At 42.8% G+C, this 16909-nt stretch overlaps 2 long non-coding RNA genes across 4 annotated transcripts in view; one reads left to right on the top strand and one right to left on the bottom strand.

Annotated features, from left to right (window-relative positions):
• Positions 1-3083: 3083 nt before the first annotated feature.
• LOC121816253 (uncharacterized) lies at positions 3084-16398 on the bottom strand. Of its 2 annotated transcripts, none has more exons than XR_006055760.2 (3): positions 16062-16398; positions 14385-14722; positions 3084-13120 (listed from the first exon to the last, which is right to left on the bottom strand). It is a non-coding gene; the product is annotated as an uncharacterized LOC121816253 (long non-coding RNA). The 2 variants fall into 2 exon arrangements; XR_006055759.2 differs by having other exon boundaries at positions 5154-13120; positions 14546-14722; positions 16062-16395.
• The window catches only part of LOC105608656 (uncharacterized), a 29916-nt gene continuing 24354 nt past the window's right edge, over positions 11348-16909 (top strand). For both annotated transcript variants that reach the window (XR_009595996.1, XR_001044815.5), the window contains exon 1: positions 11348-11936. This is a non-coding gene — a long non-coding RNA (uncharacterized LOC105608656). The remainder of the gene's footprint in view (positions 11937-16909) is intronic.

Here is a 16909-nt window from a genome sequence, read left to right as displayed (position 1 = left end):
TTTGCCTTTCTCCAACAGCGCTCCTGGGGTTATGTTCTGATCCTCGTGAGCAAACCTCATGTTTGCTTGGATTTCCTGTAGACACAGCGATAGGCTAGAGCTTCCCAGACTGTGTTCCACCGTGTTAATAAGTGATAGAAGGCGTAAGACAGCAACAGGAATGTCTGTGGTCAATCAGCGGAGGGAAAGCTGGGTTACAGAATGCCAGGCTGTTTTCTTTCCTACAGAACTTCTTAGCACCTTTACTGTGTAAACATATGCTGTGGATTTTCAAAGGGAGGAGATTGTGTTTCCTGAATTTATTGACTATGGAACTTGTCCCTCCCCCAAAGAACAATTAAGTTCTTCTAAAGGATAATAATCTTTTTTAGTTCTTCTAAGGGCAGAGGAACCAGAGATCAAATTGCCAATATCCGCTGGATCATCTAGAAAGGAAGAGCGTTGCAGAAAAACACCTATTTCTGCTTTATTGACTATGCCTTTGACTGTATGGATCACAATGAACTATGGAAAATTCTAAAAGAGATGGCAATACCAGACCACCTGACCTGCCTCTTGAGAAACCTATATACAGGTCAGGAAGCAACAGTTAAAACTGGACATGGAACAACAGACTGGTTCCAAATAGGAAAAGGAGTGCGTCAAGGCTGTATATTGTCACCCTGCTTATTTAACTTATACACAGAGTACATCATGAGAAATGCTGGGCTGGAGGAAACACAAGCTGGAATCAAGATTGCAGGGAGAAATATCAATAACCTCAGATATGCAGATGACACCACCCTTATGGCAGAAAGCGAAGAACTAAAGAGCCTCTTGATGAAAGTGAAAGAAGAGAGCGAAAAAGTTGGCTTAAAGCTCAACATTCAGAAAACGAAGATCATGGCATCTGGTCCCATCACTTCTTGGGAAATAGATGGGGAAACAGTGGAAACAGTGTCAGACTTTATTTTTTGGGCTCCAAAATCACTGCAGATGGTGACTGCAGCCATGAAATTAAAAGACACTTACTCCATGAAATTTAAAAGACGGAAGAAAAGTTATGACCAACCTAGATAGCATATGCAAAAGCAGAGACATTACTTTGCCAACAAAGGTCCGTCTAGTCAAGGCTATGGTTTTCCAGTGGTCACGTATGGATATGAGAGTTGGACTGTGAAGAAAGCTGAGCGCAGAAGAATTGATGCTTTTGAACTGTGGTGTTGGAGAAGACTCTTGAGAGTCCCTTGGACTGCAAGGAGATCCAACCAGTCCATCCTAAAGGAGATCAGTCCTGGGTGTTCATTAGAAGGACTGATGCTGAAGCTGAAACTCCAATCCTTTGGCCACCTGATGTGAAGAGCCGACTCATCTGAAAAGACCCTGATGCTGGGAAAGATTGAGGGCAGGAGGAGAAGGGGACAACAGAGGATGAGATGGTTTGATGGCATCACTGACTCAATGGACATGAGTGTGAGTGAACTCCAGGAGTTGGTGATGGACAGGAAGGCCTGGCGTGCTGCAGTCCATGGGGTCGCAGAGTCGGACATGAACAACCCAGGGACTGAACCGAACCGAGAGGATAATAATGTGTTAGTCAGCCTGGCTTTGGGCTTCTCTGGTGGCTCTGCCAATGCAGGAGATTCAAGAGTGCGGGTCTGATTCCTGGGTCAGGAAGATCCCCTGGAGAAGGAATTGGGAACCCTCTCCAGTATCTTGCCTGGGTCAGCCCATGGGCTGAGGAACCTGGCAGGTTACACACAGTCCATAGGCTCACAGAGAGACATGACTTAGTGACTAAACAACAGCAGCAACATCCTTGCTTTAAAAAAACTGTTTTCTTTTATTTTCCACTACTATTTCTTACCGCTGTTCTTTTAGTCTTTCATCCCACTTCCCTTAGACCAGTAGTGGGCAAAAGTTCAGAAAGAATATATATATATAACTCTGTTACTCAAGGTGGAAAACTTTATTGAGTTGGGTGTGATGTATCTGTATGACTTAATTTGCCTTCCTTGATGGACTCCAGGGGTGATGATTAGAAAATGCCTGACGTCGACTGTGTGTGCATGCTCCGTCTCTCAGTCGTGTCTGACTCTTTGTGACCCTATGAACTGCAGCCCGCCAGGCTCCTCTGTCCATGGGATTTCTCAGGCAAGAATACTGGAGTGGGTTGCCATTTCCTTCTCCGGGGGAATCTTCCCGATCTGGGGATCGAACCTGCATCTCCTGAGTCTCCTGCATTGGCGGGCAGATTCTTTACCGCTGAGCCACTGGGGAAGCCCTGTGACATAAAATAAGCACAAATAAATACTATTCAAGTGTAACTACCCATGTACTTACGATAATTCAGCGACCTAAATCCTCTCGGCTCCCTCAGTTTACAGATGAGAAAACGGAGGCCCAGAACAGTTCAGAAAGTTGCACAGAGCCACACAGTTGTGAGTAGGGGTCAAGCAGGAAAACCCAGGTCATCTGACGGAACGAACAGTGCACACTCTTAACCAGGAAATATTTTAACGGGCCAGACAGAAAGCAAAACCTCCAGTGGTAACTATGATTATACTTTTGGTAAATGCTTGATTTAAGGGAGTGGTTCTCTGGGCTAGACTGGACTTCCATCCACTGAAGAGCCGGCTCTGAATAGAGAACAGGTTTGCAACAACCCTCGAGAGTGAAATAACCCCAGTATGCATCTCAGCAGGAAGTAGACCCATTTCCTCAGGACATCCCATTCCTTTTTTCTTCCTTTCATTTACACCTGTATCTTGAGCACCTATTAGAAGCTAGTATTATGTCCAACACTAAATACTGTACTCAACCCACAGAAGCAAGGTTCCCACCATCCTCAGAGTGACTATCTTCAAAACTTTGTGAATTAAAAAAGGTCAGGATTGAAGGTTACATCAGGTGTTTTCAACCATAAACTTGGAAATAATTTTAATGCATCCTTTTGGGGCCTGCAAATGGATTGACACCATCCAGCCACAAAAGCAACAAGTGCTTCTTGGGCATAACAACCAATAGTGTGTGAGTGGCACACTGGCCTTTAAAATAATGTGCTTGTACAGACAGTGTTCATACAAGCCTTTTCATACACAACATCTTTTTATATTTTTATTTATTTAATGAAGATACAGTTGATTTACAATTATTATAAAATTTTCAGGTGCACAATATAGTGATTCACAACTTTGAAAAGTTACAGTCCATTTATAGTTATTATAAAATGTTGGCCACATCCCCTGTGCCATATAATATATCCTTGTAGCTAATTTCTTTTATGCATGGAAGTTGCACTCCTATCAGTTCAGTTCAGTCGCTCAGTCGTGTCCGACTCTTTGCGACCCCATGAATCGCAGCACACCAGGCCTCCATGTCCATCACCAGCTCCTGGAGTTCACTCAGACTCACATCCATTGAGTTCGTGACGCCATCTAGCCATCTCATCCTTGGTCGTCCCCTTCTCCTCCTGCCCCCAATCCCTCCCAGCATCAGAGTCTTTTCCAATGAGTCAATTCTTCGCATGAGGTGGCCAAAGTACTGGAGCTTCAGCATTAGCATCATTCCTTCCAAAGAACACCCAGGACTGATCTCCTACAGAATGGACTGGTTGGATCTCCTTGCAGTCCAAGGGACTCTCAAGAGTCTTCTCCAACACCACAGTTCAAATGCATCAATTCTTCAGCGCTCAGCCTTCTTCACAGTCCAACTCTCACATCCATACATGACCACAGGAAAAACCAGAGCCTTGACTAGACGGACCTTAGTCGGCAAAAGTAATGTCTCTGCTTTTGAATATGCTACCTAGGTTGGTCATAACTTTTCTTCCAAGGAGTAAGCGTCTTTTAATTTCATGGCTGCAGTCACCATCTGCAGTGATTTTGGAGCCCAAAAAATACAGTCTGACACTGTTTCCACTGTTTCCCATCTATTTCCCATGAAGAGATGGGACCAGAGGCCATGATCTTCGTTTTCTGAATGTTGAGCTTTAAGCCAACTTTTTCGCTCTCCTCTTTCCCTTTCATCAAGAGGCTTTTTTTTTTTTTTTGGATCAAGAGGCTTTTTAGTTCCTCTTCATTTTCTGCCATAAGGGTGGTGTCATCTGCATATGTGAGGTTATTGATATTTCTCCTGGCAATCTTGATTCCAGCTTGTGCTTCTTCCAGCCCAGCATTTCTCATGATGCACTCTGCATAGAAATTAAATAAGCAGGGTGACAATATACAGCCTTGACGCTCTCCTTTTCCTACTTGGAACCAGTCTGTTGTTCCATGTCCAGTTCTAACTGCTGCTTCCTGGCCTGCATGCAGGTTTCTCAGGAGGGAGGCCAGGGGCTCTGGGACCCCTTCTCTCTCAGAACTTTGCACTCCTATGGCTCTCTTAAATCCTAGGAAAAGGTGAGATGTAAAAACCAACCTTCAGGAGGGCTAAGTGGTTTGCACAAGGTCACACAGTTAGTGATCCTGGCCCAGGTGTCAGCTTGCCATTTTTATTGCCATATGCCAATCCCCCAATATCTCCAGTTAGCTGAGGGTCTTCCTGACAAACTTCAAGGATCTAATCTACATTCTCAAGGCTGTGGGCTGTGTATGCAGAAGTGTATACACATAAATTTGCTCTAAGAGCTCTACTTTAACGCTAAGTTTGAAATGTAACTAAAGTCCCACTATCTTGAGAATACCAATTCTAGGGACTTTGCATTAGATATAATTTTTTAAAACAGACATTGAGTTTAAAAAAGGTTTTAAGATTCTTTTTTTTAGTGCTATAACAGTTTTTCTCGTACTGGAATCAGACCAACCATGACCGCCAAAAACCATGAGAGCGGTGGTAGTGACACCTAACGTGTACCCGGCCTCCTCGGGGGAGGAGACGGCCTCCGTCTCTGACGCTGTGTCCAGCCTTCCGTGCTTGCTCTACGTATGATCCTCAGACGGCTGGATGAGGCGGGTGCTATTATTAGCTCCATTTCACAGACGAGGAGACCGAGAGATTTAAAATATTTACTCAAGGTCGTGTGATCTGTGAGGAATGCACAGTTAGCCCTAGAGATTCTAACACCCAGTAAGCAGTGATTCCCAGCGTGAGGGGCGTCGGGGGTAGCAGATCCAAAGAGGAGAGGTTATTGGTGCCAGGTGACCCGCTGGGGGAGCAAAAGGAAGTATCAACACTTTCATTGCTATCTGCTTATATTGAAGAAAGAAAACGAGAGAATTTAAGCCTTACTATTATCTAACATACAGTCGACTCTGACGCCCCACTCTCTCATTTGGTCCTTTTCCTGGCAGAAAACTGGAGATCCACAGCCAAGAAGTTAACAGCAGATATCAGAAAAAGCACAGGATGCCCCGCCAAATCTGACTTGCAGACAAACAACAAATAATTTTGTAGTGTAAGTATATCCCCAACTGCTGCACGCTGGTAAAATATTGTTGGCTAAACCTGACGGTCCCTGCGGTGACATCACCTCTTCCGAGTTTGTATTCAGTCGCTTACACATGCCATATTGAGTCGATTTATTGAATACACTCCTTAGTTGTGAGTTTGTTCTTGGTAACGCTCTTACTGTTTTCTTCAAGTCTCAGAGTTGTGGCACAGGGCCTAAGACGAGACCTCGAGGCCTCTGTATTATATATGTATATATTCAAATGTAGATATACTATACATATTCAAATGTAGATATACAATATATACATATTCAAATGTAGATATACAATATATACATATCCAAATGTAGATATACAATATATACATATCCAAATGTAGATATATAATATATATATACTCAAATGTAGATATACAATATATACTCAAATGTAGATATACAATATATACATATCCAAATGTAGATATACAATATATACATATTCAAATGTAGATATACAATATATACATATTCAAATGTAGATAGACAATATATACATATCCAAATGTAGATATACAATATATACATATCCAAATGTAGATAGACAATATATACATATCCAAATGTAGATATACAATATATACATATCCAAATGTAGATATACAATATATACATATCCAAATGTAGATATACAATATATACATATCCAAATGTAGATATATAATATATATATACTCAAATGTAGATATACAATATATACATATCCAAATGTAGATATACAATATATACATATCCAAATGTAGATATATAATATATATATACTCAAATGTAGATATACAATATATACATATCCAAATGTAGATATACAATATATACATATCCAAATGTAGATATACAATATATATATACTCAAATGTAGATATACAATATATACATATCCAAATGTAGATATATAATATATACATATCCAAATGTAGATACACAATATATACATATCCAAATGTAGATATACAATATATACATATCCAAATGTAGATATACAATATATACATATCCAAATGTAGATATACAATATATACATATCCAAATGTAGATATACAATATATACATATCCAAATGTAGATATACAATATATACATATCCAAATGTAGATATACAATATATACATATCCAAATGTAGATATACAATATATACATATCCAAATGTAGATATACAATATATATATACTCAAATGTAGATATACAATATATACATATCCAAATGTAGATACATAATATATACATATCCAAATGTAGATAGATACACAATATATACATATCCAAATGTAGATATACAATATATACATATCCAAATGTAGATATACAATATATACATATCCAAATGTAGATATACTATATATACATATTCAAATGTAGATATACAATATATACATATCCAAATGTAGATATACAATATATACATATCCAAATGCAGACATACAATATACATATCCAAATGTAGATATACAATATATACATATCCAAATGTAGATATACAATATATACATATCCAAATGTAGATATACTATATATATTCAAATGTAGATATACAATATATACATATCCAAATGTAGATATACAATATATACATATCCAAATGCAGATATACAATATACATATCCAAATGTAGATATACAATATATACATATCCAAATGCAGATATACAATATACATATCCAAATGTAGATATACAATATATACATATCCAAATGTAGATATATACTATATACATATCCAAATGTAGATACACAATATATACATATCCAAATGCAGATATATACTATATATATACTCAAATGTATTTCATGTGTTTATTTGGCTGCAGCGGGTCTTAGTTGCAGCACGCGGGATCTTTCGGTGAGGTCTTCAAGCTCTCCACTGTGGCGGGTGGGATCTAGCTGCCTGACCAGGGATGGAGCCCAGGCGCCCTGCTTTGGGAATGCAGGGTCTTAGCCACTGGGTCGCCAGGGGAGCCCCAGCATGTTGCCTATTTCACCCTTTGAGACCGTCAGGTGAAGAAGTTCGGGCTGTCCTGCTGGGGGATGAAAACCACCTGGAACGAAGACAAGCCGTGCAAGCTGAGGACTCCTACACTGTCCAGTGGGACAGCCAGCAGACACTCGAGGGATGCCACCCTGCGTCATCCATCCTGGCATGCTGACTGCAAACGTCTAAGACGCCATACCTGGATAGAGTTTCACTGAAAACAATATGATCTAGGAAAAAAAAAAATGGTTGGGCACTTGTGAAAGCAAGGGGTTTTGGGAATCTCTCTACCTTTCTCTCAATTCTGCTGCGAATCTAAAATCGCTCTAAAAAAAAAGTTTATAATTTTTTTTAATTAGTTGATTTAAGCCACTACATTTTGGAGTGATTCGTTAGGCAGAAAAATTGTTTAATAATTTGATAATTGTTACACTGAGTAAAGATATTCAGCTGGCCAGACCTAGCCTTGGCCTTTAAACTGTTTTCTTAATTTTACTTGTTTGTTTGTTTTTTGGGCAAAGCTTGGATCTGCTCTCAGGCACCTATGCTCTGAAGAAGGAAAAACATTACCTAATCACTTTCATACCTTCTGTTGCTGTTCAGTCCTTGAATTCCTTGGATGCTCACCTGTCTTCCACAGGTATATATATTTCCTTATTGTTTCTCCTATTACAAAAGCCTAATGCATTTTATACACACGGTTAATTACAGGGGCAATCTGCACACAAGCAAAACTGTGGCTGCAAAGTCTTAATTGGGCATACACACGGCCAGTGACCTTCGGATTAAACAGCTATCATCCATCCTCTACGCTGCACACGCGCGGGAAATTTCTCCCGCCACTTTTCATGATCCCAGCTGGTGCCTCAAGTTCAGTCTGTATCGCAGCAGCTGAGATGTATGGACACCATTCATTCGTTCATCTGCTCATTAACATAGCTCCCATCCCCTGCTATGTGTCAGGCACCCTGCCAGGAGTGTGGGATACAGCAGAGAACATAACTTGGTTGGTCCTGGCATGATGGAGCTGTGTTCTACATACAGAATGCTTTGACTGTTTACATTTCCTTGGTGAGGGCCGAGTCAAGAAAGTTCTACTAAGCACCTACTCTTTCACACAATTCTTCACGACGCCAAAGGATGCATTTTCTGGAAAATTTTTTACAGAATTTCCTGGGTGTTTTGTGTGTGTGTGAAAGAATAAAGAATATATTGTTTTGAGCTTCGGAGTGGTATCTACCACGTGACGCACTGCTTGGATGCCTAAGGCTAAACTTCACAATCGCTGCAACTGGTGAATTGTAAAAACCCACCCACATAAGTGAGGTCCTGGAGTGCTGACAGCTCAAAAGAAAGTCATCTCTTTTTTAAGAATTGAGTTATAACTGACATATAATATTATACTAGCTTCAGGTGTCTATTTGCATACGTCGCGAAACGATCAGCACAGTGAGTTTAGTTACGTCCATCACCAGATACACAGTTTTTTTTCTTGTAATGAGAACTTCTAAGATCTGCTCTCTTAGCATCTTTCAAACACAGTGTCATTAACTATAGTCACATGACAACCCCCGGGCTTATTTAGTCCTCTTTGATTTGGATTATCTGGACGACTATCTCTATTTCCCCTGATCATCACGACTGGAAGCCTGGGAGCGGGAATGGTGTATCGGCTGCTTTGTTCGTTCAGCAAAATAGTTTTGAGCTATTGCTGTCTCAGGCATTGTTCTGAACGCTGGGGCCACAGCAGTGAAGAAAACCAGGTAAAAACCCTGCCCTCATGGAGCGGACACTGTAAGCTGAAGAGACAGATTAACTGTCGCAGTGATAAGCACAGGAGATGCTATTTGGGGCTTCCCTGGCGGTCCGGGGTAGAGACTCCACACTGCGGACACAGGGGACGCAGACTTGATCCCAGATCAGGGAACTAAGACCCCACGCGCCCAGTGGTGCAGCTGAATGAGAAAAACAAAATAAATACATAAAGACGGCAATTTCATTAAAAGTTTTTTTTAATTGGAGGATAATCGCGTTCTCGCGTTGTGTTGGTTTCTGCCGGTCATCAGCGTGAGTCAGCACAGGCACACACGTGTCGCCCCCTCCTGAGCCTCCTTCCCTGCCCCACGCCCTCTGCCCTCTCGGTCTTCACCAGGCACGTCTTCACCGGGCACGTCTTCACCGGGCACGTGCTGAGCTCTCTCTGCTCTGTAGTAACTTTCTACTAGCTATCTATTTCACACAAGATCGCGTAGGTAGCCAGTGCTACTCTCTCCATTAAATCGTTTTTAAAAAGAATAATACGTATCATTTGAGACCATAGTATTATATGTGGGAATCCACCATGGGCTTCCCTGGTGGTTCAGTGGTAAAGACATCCGCCTGCTATGCAGGAAACTGGGGTTCGATCCCTGGCTCAGGAAGACCCCCTGGATAAGGGAATGGCTACCCACTCCAGTATCCTTGCCTGGGAAATCCCATGGACAGAGAAGCCTGGCGGGCTACAGTCAAATACAACTCAGTGACTATACAGCGACATAGGGTCCATTGGTGACATCAGACAGACGGCATTTACTAACGACTGCCAAACACTCCCAATAAGCCCCCAGTCACCTTTTGTCATAGCAAAGCAAATAGGGACCACATCTCTGTCTTTGTTCATTTCAGCCTGACAGACCAATGTTGGGCTCCAACAAGTGAGGGGAGGGGCGGGTAAAGGAGGACAGCACACTTCCTGCCTGTAAGGAGGAGCGGAATGAAACAGCGTTTCAATACAGGGTGGAGGGCCCTTGACAGAGCAACGGCTATGGAGTTGCTGCAGGGGCACAGATGCTTTCTAAACCCCTTTCTAAATACAGGAAGAAGCCTGTCCAGCAAAGAGGCCTGGAGGGTCCAGTGGCTTCCACGTCCCTGGGGGTCCAGTGGCTAAGACTCCCCACTCCGGTGCAGGAAGCCAGGGTTCGATCCCCGGTGGCAGAGCTAGATCCCACACGCCACAGCAAGGATCAAAGATCTGCATGTCATAACTAAGACACAGTGCAGCGAAATAAATAAAATTTAAAAATTTAAAAATAAGAGGCACGGGAAGGACACTCCAGGTGGGCATCTCCACATGAAGGGCAGGAGGAGGGAGAGGCGGGGCAGAAGCACTAGCTCCCTGGTGTTCCCAGATCACACGTGAAGTAGGTTGTTTTCTATAATGGTGCATCTATCCAGCCAAGACCAAAAGCCTTTCCACAGGAAATCACAAGTTTGCATTCTCCGAATGCTGGAGTGGGTTGCCATTTTCTCCTCCAAGGAATCTTCCCAACCAGGGATCCAACCTGCATCTCTCGAGTCACCTGCATTGGCAAGCGGGTTCTTTACCACTAGCGCCACCTGGGACGACCCCTTTCCAAGTATTTGCTTTCTTCAAACTGTTTGACAGACAAACATAATACAGAAGCAAAAACGTTTATTCACGCCCATTGAAATCTTCTCCCTTTTCAAAACCGTTCAAATAAAACGAGTCTTTCCTGTGGAATCTGTTCTACTGATTTAAGAAAAGATCTCTCCTAAAGAAACAAAAGCCATCTTTGATCTGACTTAACAAAAAGATCTAATCAAACAATACAATCTATGAGGAAAAGGGGGGAAAAAAACCAAACTTCTTTGAGCCACATCAAACATATGAAAGAGAAAATACTTCATTTAAATGCTGAAAAGGATCACAAAACAGCTTGAAATGTAATAACTTCTGCATAATAACCGAGACCACATGTTGATCTGACATGAGTTCCTCAGACACAATTAAAGGTCACTTCATGTACAAACATCTCATTTCTCACCGAGAGGCTTGAACTGTTCTCGGTGCTTTTGGCGGGGCAGGCGCCGCGACCTGGCCCCTTCGGCAAGATGCAGAGAAGAGTAAGGGGCCAGTCCACACACCCCGGAAGTCTGCAACCGAGCCCCCGGGAAATGGGCACGCTGGATTTGGGCAGTTCCTGCCTTGAAATCCGAGGCGACAAGGACGGGATAAATGGCAGAATTCTTGCTAACTCAGAGCCTGTCTCTCTCCCACGGAAGCCGGCTTTACTCAGAAGCAAACAGACTTGCTTTCTGCTTTGCCCACCTCCACATTCACGGGGGCCCCAGGCTCCAAAGACCGAAGTCCGGGCGCTCCCCGGGGGCAGGGGAGCCCGAGCCGCCGCGCCGCGCCGCGCCGCCTCCCAGCGGCCGGGGGCTCAAGCCGAGACTCGGGGCGGGAGGGCGGGGGCGCGCGGAGGAACTCCGACAGCGCTCGGCCCGCGGCCTCTTTCCACCCTCTCCCTTCCAGAAAGGATGCGCCCGCCGAGGACTTCAGCCTTCCCTTCCAAAGGGGAATCGCTTCTAGAAAGCTTTTCTCAGAAGGAGAGAGACAGATTATTCGGTTGGAAAGAGAAGCAAATCTTAAGAGCAAAACGAGGGAGGATCAAAGGGTCGGTTCGTGTGAACTGAAGACGGGAGCCTTTCCAGGGGGGCAGGACCTTTTCCGATCTCGGGCAAGACATTTTGGAGCCAGTGAGCCAGTGAGGATCAAAATCAAGAAGTGAGTCTGCGTTCCAGAAAGTCACGTGGTCCCTCCCTTTCTCTCTCTCTCTCTCTCTCTCACTGACTTAAAAAGACGTACCGTCTCTGCACACTTTGGGGAAATCCGTGGGTGGGGGAGGCAGAAAATGAGAGCACGGCGCCCTCAGAAAGCAGCGGGAGTCGCCCCCACCTCCCTGCACACCCCACCCCCCGCGCCGTTTCCTCCTGCCCGGCGCCTCGGAGACCCCCGCCGACTCACCCCTCTGCTCTCTGTTCTGGGACCTGGAAGGTCAGCCCCGCATGCGGCAGATGGTCAAGGAAGCCTGGGGTGTTCTCTTTGCAGTTTTCTTATTTGTATTTTTAATTATTCAAGTAAAATCTGAATACATTCTTGTAAAAAAAAAAACATTCTAAAATCTCCAAGCAAACAACAAACAAACAACCCACGTTTCTGTTAGCGTTGGAATCATCTATGGGGCATTTTCCAGTTTTAGCTTCCTGGTCTCCACTCTACCAAGTGCTGTTCTCAATTTGCTCTGAACTTTCCAGATTTTAGTGATATGGATATTATCTATAAATCTACATGGGAGGAGGGATTAGTGAGCCTGAAAGCAACGACCTGTGACCAAAAAAAGATCAATCACTGGTTCTTTGCAAAGTTCAATAAAATTAAGACAGTTCATCAGGTAGGAGTAAGAGAAATACGAGGGATATTAACAACATATAAACAACATCAAGCATAAAACCAGGCAACTGTATCCAATATCCTATAATAAACCACTTTGGAAAAAAATATGAAAAAGAATATATATGTAAAACTCACTTTGCTGTGCAGCAGAAATTTATACAACATTATAAGTCAACTATATGTCAAGAAAATAAATTTTAAAAAGAACAAAAACATTTAATTACAGGGAGAGAGCAGACTTTTAAAAAATTTAGGCACTGTTATTCATCATTTGGCTTGAAAGTCTACTTCTAAGGAAAAAAATGAATTGCCAAAATTACTCCAGATATTCTATTTATATCCCAAAGTATTATTTTTCCTTACCTGTTCACTGGATGCTGCTGCTGCTGCTAAGTCGCTTTGTCGTGTCCGACTCTATGCGACCCTGTAGACGGCAGCCCCTCAGTATGTGTTCAGTGCCAACTGTAGAAAATTGTGGGGGAACTTGGTTCCTTTTCTCATGGAATTACTCTGTTCTTAGGAGACAAGACAGGTTCAAGTGTATAGAATTTCTAATCTAAGAATGAGCTCTTTTAGAATTTAATTTAGCTTTTAGAAGCTTCTGTAGTGGATAAACCATGATATCAGAGAGAGGACTTTTCTCAAGAATCACTGACTTTTAATGCTTTCTTAGACAATTGTTAGTTCATCCAATTCCAGGCTGAAGATCGCCATCACTGGGTAGTTTCTTAATGGACAGCCCCAACCAACCATGAGACCACGGCACCCTTCACTTGGAGCGCACTCTGTGCCAATCCTAGGCGTTAAGATACTTCGTTCTCGTAATGATGCCAAGGCTGGATGCTATCATTATACCCATTTTATAGATGGCAAAACTGAGGTGTAGAGAGGTTCCTCCGAGGTCACACAGCTTCGAGTGGCAGAATGGGGATTCCTGTGGGGAATGGCTATGACTGCTTCGGATGTCACAGACTGTGCCTGATTCCATAAGAAAATCCAGCTCTTCCTCTCCTTATCACATCTGAACTGGAAACCTCACAGTTTCACCCTGGATGGTGCACCTGTCTCACCTAAAGGGCCCTTAGCAAGAAGAGGAGTTTAAAGGAGGAAAAACATCCCATGCCCTCAGGAAAGGTGACTAAAGGATTTCAGGGAACAGGGAGGGGCAGCGAGGGTGAGGTTTACCTACCTAGACTGTTGAGGCAGTAAGACTAGAAAGCACTTCTTAGCCCAGACCTGCACTTCACAAACATCCATACTAATGAACAATTGTCATCGTTACCATTATTGTTATTATTACTCCATTTATCCCTCCTTAACTGAAAAAAACAATGCCTTTTCTTCTCTCTCCCTGTTTTCTCTGCCCTCACCCTTCCCCCCCACCCCCCCAAAAAAATCCTCTGAGTCCGTGTCAATGAACTCAGAAGGCCTGACTGGCTGTGAATACCATATCTGCATTCCAAAGGAGAAAAATTATATGTGCCACAGCTATTAAGGGGTAGGCATACAGAAAAGCTCTTGAGACTCCAGATCCTTCTAAATTCATCTCCTCCCTCCCCTCGGGGAGCTATTTTCACCATCTTTCCTCTGTCCCCTTACTCCCCATCGAGAGAAACGGCTCGGGAGAAGCCTGTGGGGCCCAGGCCCGGAGTCCCTGCAGCCCCCTTCACTGAGCGTTCTGCAAGGGCAGGGCAGCCACGCCTGCCGTGCTCCCTGTGGCTGTAAACCCCTCCAGGGCGGGACCGAGCTGCCTCCTTTTGTATAACATTCAATAAATACCTGTTCCTCCGTGGAGAAATTGTTCAAATACTCTAGTAACAGAAAATAGAAGATACACTCTGAGAAAGCCATCTTGGGTTTAATTTACACAAGAATGGAACTACTGTTTGGTTTGGGTTTGGTTTTGGTTACTGAAAGTTTCTAGGTGTGTGTGTATTTACCTGGAACAGAGTCCCCTGAAATTAGCTGGGGGAGGAGGGGGAAGTCTTTGAAAGGCTCCTTCTTGCTGTTAACTGTTAAGCCGTGTGTGTCTCCCTTCCGACATGATAAGGAAAACACAAACCTTTTTTCTTTTCTTGAAACCATGACTCCAGTGGCATTTAAATAGCTGAGCTTCTCTGTGGGCAGAAAGGAAAAAAAAATTCACCTGCATTTATTTTCATGAGCTCCGTCGAGTTTTAGACATGTTATAACAGCTCAGTTTTTATTTTGTTGTTTTAAGTGAATCAGGTGCTTTCAGATGCTTCAGCAATCCCTCTATGGGTAGTGGGAGAATTCCATGTGACCTTTGCAAATTCTTAATAATGCTGGGAGTTTGGTTGCAAGCGTGGAGTCAGCCGAGAAGCAGGGCCGTGGTTGGCCGAGCGCTGCCTGCATTCTGCCGGTTCCCGTTCTCAGGCTTGTGCTCAGAAGACACACATTGAGCAACGTGTTTCTGAATTAAAGTATTACTCAATCTGCTTGCTTTCTTAAGAGGAATTACATTAAACCACTGACCTATGTATGTATGAGACCCTGGTTTTGAACGAGTCAGTAATGAACTTTTAAAGTTTGGTCTACCAAGATGAGTCAATGTGATTGATTTATTAATTAGTAAAAGCCATCCTCTGAAATTACCTTGCATTAATCACAGTTCATGCAAAATATATTCAATTATTCTGAGGATGGAGGTTTGACAAACTATCCCTTCTTCAGAGACCACAGTCAATTTTAATAACTCTTGCTGGATAAATCATTCATGTTCAGCCTAAAATGATGGGTGGTTGGGGAAATTCCCAAAAGACAAGGGACCCATTCTGGCAAAGATGAAAACTATGCTAAACAGAGACAGGGAGGCGGGGTGAAGCCGGAAACCAGATCCTGACAATTCTGGATATTCTGGTATCTGCTACCACTTGCACTAAAGGGATTCCTCTGAGTCAAAAGCTGGTGAAACTGTAGAGAAAATGGGCAGGAAGCCCTAGCTGCCAGAACCCAGCCTTTTAGTGAGAGCTGGCTAATGCCTGTCCAGGGCAAAAATAAACTGGCTCGGGACTCCCCTGGTGGACCAGTGGCTAAGACTCTGTGCTCCCAATGCAGGGGCCTGGGTTCAATCCCTAGACAGGGAACTAGATCCCACAATGAGCAATTAAGACCCAGTGCAGCCAAATAAATCAATATTTTTTAAAAACAGTAATAAATAAAACTGATTCATTGGTGGAAAAGTGGAGCTGTCAAGTCACCCAGAGACCTAGATGTCCTGTCTTGCATGATCCAAACCCTAGCTCTCAAAATCAGATACATTTAGGGATTTCCTCTGAAGAGCCAGTGGTTAAGACTCTTGAAATCCCACTGCAGGAGGCCTGGGTTCAGTCCCTGGTTGGGGAACTAAGCCCCGCATGCTGCAACCAAAGAACCAGTGTGGCCAAATAAATTAATAAATAGATAAGAAAAAAGTCAGATAATTTAATAACTTACAATCATGTCTCCCACTGGATCCACTTTACAGATGAGAAAATGGAGCTCCTTCAGGTGCAGTACAGAATCATCCGGTAAACCCAGGGCCTGCATCCAGAGACACCAGAGCATGCTAACAGCCTTTCTCAGTCTAAATTTCCCTTTAATAATCACAGGTGGAATAAACAAAACTGTGTGATTTCTGACTCTCAAGTGCTATGGGTTTGCTGTCTTGATTCCTGGTTCCACTTCTCAACAATCTCACTGAGCCTAAGTGTTTATGAGTATATGAACATATATAAATATATATGTGTATGTGAAAGTATATACTTCAAAGAAATAGGGACCAAGTTTTAAAGATTCAGATTTAAAACAACTTATATATGACAGAATTTAAAAAACAAATGTCTAATATGTTCACTTCCTATTACTGCATGTGGGTTTTTTGACCTACTGACTATATAAGAAAAAATAAAAAAGGGGAAGCCAGATATGCTGGAGATTTAAAATTCTCTACTTTTGTGATATAGTGAAATTGACTAGAGATATGGGGAAATAGTGGAGTGTTTTTAATCCCCTTACTTTTATCACAAAGATTGAAATCTCTCTAGATTTTATTAGAAAAGAAAAATGTAGCAGCTTTGGCAAACTCAAGTAACAAAACAATGAATTTTAGTGAGGTCATTTCCTAAAGATAGATCACTGCAGGTGGAGTGTGGTTCCTGAATAATCTTGAGAGCCAAGTGATTAGTCAGAAATGAAGGGACTTCCCAGGCAGTCCAGTGGTTAGGACTCTGGTCCTAATTCCAGGGGAACGGGTTCGATACTTGGTCAGGGAACTAAGATGCCACATGGAGAGGTCAAAAATT

This window comes from Ovis aries, chromosome 13, assembly GCF_016772045.2.
Source record: "Ovis aries strain OAR_USU_Benz2616 breed Rambouillet chromosome 13, ARS-UI_Ramb_v3.0, whole genome shotgun sequence".
NCBI lineage: Eukaryota > Metazoa > Chordata > Mammalia > Artiodactyla > Bovidae > Ovis > Ovis aries.
The sequence above is the reverse complement of the archived record's forward strand: the minus strand, read 5'-3'. Positions and strand labels throughout refer to the sequence as shown.